Source organism: Triticum aestivum, chromosome 7D (assembly GCF_018294505.1).
Source record: "Triticum aestivum cultivar Chinese Spring chromosome 7D, IWGSC CS RefSeq v2.1, whole genome shotgun sequence".
NCBI classification, from domain to species: domain Eukaryota; kingdom Viridiplantae; phylum Streptophyta; class Magnoliopsida; order Poales; family Poaceae; genus Triticum; species Triticum aestivum.
Window position 1 is genome coordinate 167237028 of NC_057814.1, and position 8162 is coordinate 167245189.

Sequence of the window (8162 nt, forward strand, 5' to 3'; positions counted from 1 at the left end):
CAGTTCAACAACATCGGCAGGGCTCCAGGATACTCATAACAGAGTGCCTCACGGAAATCTCTGAACGAAGCACTGGTTTCTACCACTTTAGGATAGAAAAATCCAGAAATCACACACAGTTTAGTTCCAGGCAGCTCGCTAGTTTCCATTCTAACCGCCAGCCAAAAAGCAAGTGCAGGATCAACCCTATTCGATTGAAATAAGACAAAGGGCGTAGTTAGGCCGAATATTTTTAGATAAATTGCGCTGATTCACACCAACGATGGTCAAATACAGCCTAATTTATGGATCTCCTAATCAATTTGAGAGGGAAACGATGCTTACCCAGGTGGAATCCATGAATTATCAGCCTCTGATTCGACCCAATCATCTCCACAGTCGATGAGTCGGACGGGGTGCCCCCCCGACATCGCTTCCTAATCCTAGATGGGGAGAGAGGGTAGATGCGGCGGAGGCGGCACGACTGCGGCGGAGGCGGAGGCGGCAAGAGTGTGGCGGAGGCGGCACGACTGCGGCGGAGGCGGCAAGAGTGCGGTGGAGGCGGCACGATGGCGGCGGAGGGGGCGGCGCGGAAGCGACTGGATCTTATTTAGGTTACAGTGTCAGTTTCGCGGCCCCACTGGTTACCACGTAACGGTCAAAATGTGGACTCCGCCCTACGCAGCCCCACTAGTCAGAGTTAACGGTCAAGCCATTGACCCGACGGCAACGTCCGCTGTGACCAGTTCTGAGGGTTTCGGGCAAGGGAGTGGGGAAAAGTGAGCAAAAGTTAAGAGCGTGGGGATGAACGAGTAGAACTAACGAACCAGGGGCACAAAAATAAATATCCCTAACGTTTTCGGTTCTCTTGAATTGAACTTTCAGGATTGGTTAAACTTCACAAATCTTTACTCTTGAAAATCCTAAAACTACAATTATTTTGGAATGGAGGGGTATATTTGAATATACATTGTACATGAGTATATATTAAAATATATGCAACTTACCTCGGTTCATGCATGGTTCTAGATATAATCTCCTTGGTGGCAAAAAAATAGTTAGACATGCGTATGAATATATAGCATGTTCAAACGCACAACAAAGATTGATGCCGCCTTTTAGATCTGATTTACAAATGCCATTATCTCGGGTTCAAATAGATGAATGCACTTCCTATGAATTCGAATCTTCAAAACCCCCTTTATGTTGAATTCAACATGTATTCTATTTCTTAGCTAGCAATTTGGAATGTATCCATGTAAGTGACAAATGTATAAAGTGCTTCACACTAACAACATGGAGTGCACTAATTAATGTTTATATATGAATTGCAAAAGCAATGCATTGCGTGTATTTCAAACCGCTCTCACTCTATGGATCGATAATATGAAATAAAGACATGCACATGTTAGATTTCAATAGAGTATGGGTGTCTGATAGACCGATTTTCGTTCATACGCAAATTGCAAAATTCATGATCTCATCCAAAAATAATAATGCCATTTATATTTTAATTTAATGCGTAGAACCGCCTTTTACATGTAGATGCACTATGCCTGAGCCCATTCTCACAAACGTGCTATATCTCTCTCTATCTAACGCATAAGTGCACACACTTTATATACATCGGCATTTCTCTTTCACACATGCTCACAATCTCTCCCGGGGTGTCGGGGTGTCTCACGCACACACTCCCTCTGTCTCTCTCTCTCTCTCTCCTTCTGACTACTATGTACCACTCTTTTCACTAATCTCAGTTGGAAAACACTATTTCTCTCACGTGCATATATACACACGCACAGTCTCTACTAGCCATCTATACGCACATATATGTGCCTACGTGTCTCCCGCACGCACATTATCTTTATGCCTCTCTCGCACACATTGCCCCCCAGACACACTTCTCTCTTAGTAGTTGGCAGATATGATTCCATCAGATCATTCGGTAGGATATCCATGACTGTTAGGCTAGATGGTAATACGAGGCAAAGTTTTACCCAAGTCCGGGCCCTTGCAGTTGAGGAAAAAGCCTACTCCTGGTACTGTATATTAGTGATAGGGATGTGTACAAAGTACACGTGAATACCAGGCATTGTGCGTGTGTGTATACTATCGACGAACTAGCCCCGGGGCTTCTATAACATACTCGGGGCCTAGGGTTACAAATCATATATAGTCGGCTTATCACCAGCGGGGATAGAGTCCTCCACGACTCTGGTAGCTTCGTGTTGTACGCCGAGTCCTCCACATGGGTCTTCGTATAATGCGTCTCGGTCCAACCTATGTGGCGAGAGATGGAACCGACCCATGAGTCCTCATGTTGACCCACCACAACTAGAAATGATGTGCCCACCCCAACTAGAAATGATGTGCCCACCACACCACACACACAATCGGCCACTAAGAAAATAAGCATATACAATAGTACAATGTTATACATGAAAGTTAATTGCATGGTGCATCCAAAAATATTTGTTCTGCATTGTGAATGTTTATATTTTCTCCTAATATTAGTCACGGGAAAGAGAAACGAAGGGCATATCTCTCCTTGTCTCCACCGGACACCCCATCTTTCTACGCCACTTTCACGTACGCACACAAACTATCTCTCGGCCCTCTAAAAGTATGCACGCCCATGACACATTCACGCGTGACGATCGTTGTATTTCAAGAAAAAGCACTGTCGGTCGGTGGACTTCAGAATATGCTCATTACGGTCACTGTTTATATTCTCGTGGTGATCATACGGTATCTAGCTCACGATACGTCTCCGTATTTTGTTGATGACACTGACGGACATTGTATTTGATGCGTGCTCCGTATTTTGTTGACGACACTTACGGTCATTGTATTTGAAGCGAAAGCACGATATGGTCACTGGACTTCAGAATAAGCTCATCACGGTCTGCACATATATTTTGGGGTGCTAACCAACCTTTGGTTGGATGGTTAGGAGGACAGTGGTTTCTCGAGCCCACCAGGGTTAAAGTCCTGGTGCTCGCATTTATCCAGGGTTAATTTCAGTATTTTTCCGGCGATGTGCGTTCAGTGGGAGGAGACGTTTCACTCGACTATGAGGCACCTATGGTGACTTCATAAAATCTCAAGATCATATGCTGGCTCACTCTCTCGAAGGTGCTCATAGGGGTAGGGTCTGCGTGTGCGCACTTATAGCGGTGAGTGCTTGCGCCTATATATGAGCGCTTGCGTCTGTACCGTGTTAAAAAATACATGTCGTGATTGTACGGTCACTCGCTCACCCGTACAACTCCGTATTTTGTTGATGACACAATCAATTGACCAGTCAAACGTTCCACGTGGCGCAACTAGTGTTGCACCATCAGGCCGTGTAACCGTCAGCGCGTATATGAAGGACATGAATGGTAATAAATTAGTGGTCGGTGGGGATTCGAACTCGTGAAACCTCTGGTTGGCAGTCGCCGGCGGTGGGGGCGCGGTGATTGGGCAGTGGCGTGGGAATCGCTGGAGAAAAAGCTCGGCACGGGGGGGGGGGGGCTAGAGGGATGGCCGGGGCGGCGGCGGACCGGCGGTGGGAGTGGTTTGGGGCGGGCGGCGACGGCTGTCGGTTCGGCCGGTGGTGGCTGGCAGCTCAGTGGGTGGAGGTTGAAGATAAACTGCAGGCCCTTGATTTCGTATCCAACGACTGGAAAATCTACTGACCAGAGATGAAAAAGTCAGTCAACTGATGTGTAGCCTCACCCGCACGTACACATGCACGCACGCAACACACGCATGCATGCAGGCGTGCAACACTGACACGTACGCATAACGAACACACGCATGCATGCAGGCGTGCAACACTGACACGTACACATAACGAACACACGCACGCATGGAGGCGTGCAACACTTACACGTACACATGCACTCATGAACACACGGACGTACGCACACATGGATGTAACACTGAAACGTACACATGCACGCGCGCAACACTCGCACGCCTGCATGCACACCGCACACGACGCAAGACACACGCTCAACTTATACGTGCATGTACCCTTTGTTAAGGACATGGATTGTTACGGGTATTAATCAATCTAATCCTTTTTTGCAAGGTTTAATCAATCTTATCTGTGATAAGCAGAACATTGATGTTTGCAGCCGTCTTTATGAATCACATCGTATCGAACGGGCTATCAACGTATATACGAAAATTTTAAAATTCTCTTACATTATATAGTAGGCTTATCTAGATGAAATAGATGACATCACACTCAATGAACAATCATCGGTTTATAAAATGCCCGCTTTTGACCGCCATGGCCCACCAAAAGTTCCTCTGTCGTGCGCTCCTGCGTTGGGTCACTGACATGCATGCCATGTACCCAAAGAGCCCACACGTTAGTGGAAGAACGGCGCGGTGTCGTACGTCAGAGTCGAGGGCGCCACTCGATGCACGCCTGGCTGAACACGCCTCCTTGCCGCATTCAAACGCCTCCATGAAACCCGTGTGGAAGCCGAGAAATCCACTCTGGACACACGTCCGTTCATGACCGGGCCGGCATTAAACGCAACGCCGGCCGAGCTCCTCCCGCCCGCCGTCTATTTAATCTCCTATTTAAATGAGGCCAAATGCCGGCCAATAATCGCACCCCTCCGCCGCTCCCCTATCTCCTCCTTCACCATTTTGTCCACTCTTATAATAGCTTACGAAGAGTAGTTATCCCGCATCCAAGACGGCTGGGTGGCCCGCCGAGCCCGCCGGACACGAGCTATGCTGCTCGCTGATCCACCTCCCTCCCGTCGCCCGACGGAGCCAGTTGCCGCCCCAAGCGGGCGTGTGGTTCAGCAACTCGCCACTCCAAGCCAGCTCGACAAGGAGCGGCGCACGGGGGTCGTCGCTACCGTCCACGCCGCCGCCTCGTACCGCGCCTCGCGTGTCTTCGACGGCGTCTCCCATTTCTATGGCCGAGACTCCCATGCCGGCGGCCCCGCCATGCAAGCAGAGACAGAAGCGGGTGCGCGGAGAGAGACGAGTCGGTGGCCAGCGCCTCCGCATCCGCCGCCATCATCGAGGAGAAGTAGAACACGGGAGGCCGCCGCCGCTTGGGTCCCATGAAGTCCACCGCGGAGGCGACGCCGGCATACACAACAGGTGTCTTGCCGGATCCTTTTGTTGCGAGAACCTTCATTGACCCCGCATGGGATCCACGGAAGCGGAGAAGCCCCCTTCCACCATCATCTTGGGCATCAGCCAACCATATCAGTTGGGGAGCGGGGAAGCGAGCCGTCCTTTGCGCTGAAGCAGATACCTCCGGGGCTCCCGGCAGTCCAGAACTAGCACCGCTTAGTTGATTTGAATGTAATGAAATCCGTCATGTTTGTATGAAATCCGGTATTTTATATGAATTCTATCATTGTTTATGAGAAATACCGCCGTGTTTGCGTGAATTTCGTTCGGTTGGTTGAGTTGCTGTCAGAATGTGTGCGGCTACGGTTGGATGGCGTAATATGCGGGTCGCCGGTCGGTCTGCGGCCGGATCGGGCGGCGTGGTGGGACAAAAAAAGCACAGCTCATGCGAGCTCGTCTCCAACGTGCGCGCTGGAGGATGCATGAGAACCCGAGCCATTCCTCATTCATCGATGGCAAAGGCACCGGTGGACAAAAGGGTCGCCAATAATTTGGCTACCCCGGGCAAAATCCAAACAGCCCCTCCCAGCAGATTCGAATCCCTCGTTCGCCGTGAAATTTTGCCATGTGTTGTTTTCATGGACTAGCAAGATGCCCGTGCATTGCACGGAACATCAAGATGCATTTTTTTACAAAACACCTGTTGTGATTGAACCATGCAGGAGTAATCCCATGTGTAAAAACTAATGATATCTCGAGAATTTTATCAAAAAAATGGTATCTCGAGAATTTCATCAGTAAAATGATATCTCGAGAAATATGAGAGATAAGGTGACGAGGAGTGGGGCGTGGTGGTGACTGGTGGTCGGACTGGGCGGAGGCATGGGGATGGACTGCGCATTATGTCTAGGTTTGCATCTCTCTCACACACACCCACGTAGGTGGTGGACGTGCACGAAGAGAAGAGGTGCACGCACGGCGCACGTACTCCCGTCTCTTTCCCAGCCACACCCGCGCGGGTACACAGTGGAGCTCATTTCTGTACGAAAAGGCAGCCCACGTGGTAATTTGACATGTGTACTAGTTGCCCACTTGATGGAGGATCGTGTACCACGGGTGAACAAACAAATTGCGACTTGACGCGTCATATGGGGCCTACCTTAGAGGCAAGGTTCTGTACACTAGAGATGCTCTGTACGTAAGTATTACTTTTGATGTGTCCCATCAACTCGCAAAACGAGGAGAAGCTTGCTTACTACGCCGTCTTCCTGCCCACGGGCGCAGTGGCTCGCAGGACGAGGTGAAGCTTGCTTACTACGCCTACGCCCGCTCCCTCGCCCACGCGCGCGGTGGCTTGCAAGACGAGGAGAAAATTTTCTACTCCCTCCATTTACTCCTCGTCCCTACCTTGGTTAGAGAGATTATCATATTGTTTGGAATATATGTCTTTTAGTAGTACTCCCTCCTTTCCAGTTTATGGCTCAATTTCCTTGGAGTAGTATATAGGAGTAGTACTACTACAACAATTTCCTTGGAGTCCGTGGTGCAACAAGCTACCCTAGGCTATGTTACTACTCCCTCCTTTCCAGTTTTTATGGCTCAATTTCAAAATCTCTCCAACCAAGGTAGAAGGTGAGTGTTGGAATTAATTTCGTAGTTTGCACAAGTAATGTACGCTCGTTTTTCTCAAGAAGTTATGTTTACCGAGGCATTAATTAGAACGAATGCATGCATGGCCACTAAATTTCCATGAACTTCTACATGCATTGGTGAGTTTTCTCTTGAAAATGCTTGCATCAGGTGATTTAACGCACCTCGAAATCCAACATGTGATGGTACTACTACTACTAGTAGAATTGAGACTTATAAAATGGAAAAAACGAATTTTCTTAGACGAGCCCTATAAACCGGAAAGGAGGGAGTAGTAAGTAGTATACTACCTCCATAGTGGGTACGTACTCCGTAAAATCAGATTTTCCCAAAACTAAGTCGCTCAACCTTTATTTGCTTGTTGCCCTTCCTGCCTCGTTGCCTCGAACAGATTATGCCAAACTCCCCTGCCCGCCGCACGGGAAAAGACCCGCCCTCGCCTTTTTTAGTCCGGGTTTGCATCGATGGATCGCGCGAAGCAGCAAAAACCAAGCCGTGCCTTGTACTCCTCCGTCGATGCTCGCTTTCATGAATTGTATACTTCCTTTCGCCGACATGTGGGACCTATAGCAACCGGGTCGATGTGTCATGCACCAAATAACAGTGCAGAACAGCAGGGGGACCCACCCCAGTCATATCGCCCCAGTAGTAGTTATGAGCAATGAGACGTCAAATCACAACGCCGCACCTTCCCAGACGGACGAAGCAACCATTATCTCACACTTTGCTTCACCATCATGTCCTTCAAGAAAGCCACGTAGTATTGCTTCTGCCATTGTTCTGCCTCAAGAGGGACACGCGCATCGCCTTGGTACATCATGACACGTGGGACCGCATGACAGGCCATGCTCCCCCGCCAATCGCTCGGTAAAATCACCTCATTTTTACTACTTCCTCCGTATCGGTTTACAGGGCATGCACGTCGTTCTAGGTTGAGAATTTAATTGGCTATATATGTGATGAACAGTATATGTTTAGAAACTACATCCGCTTAAGAATCGAATGATATACTTTTTGTGACATAGTAACTCATATTAGTTAGTCAAATGGATGACCGAGAACTACGTGCGCGCCCTATAAACCGAGACGGAGAGGGTAGTACAATACATATCTTTTCTCTACTCCTATAAAAGACTCAGTTGGTGATGATGGTGTGTCTGCCATCCGTCATTTCTGACCATCAGATCTGCATCTAACGACTATGATGTAAGTCGTGGCATTTTTGCAACAAGACCCCACTCCTCTGCTCCAATTTGCAGAAACCCCTTAGTATCTTGAAACCAACCACATCCCTCCCCCACCTCATCAAAACAGCCACAAGGAATATATTTTGAGTGAAACCTAATACGGGTATATTTTTAGTGATATATACACCAAACTATAGTGTTTTTCTTTCAAGCTTGTGAACATGTATTATTCTATTTTGGATCCGTTGCAAC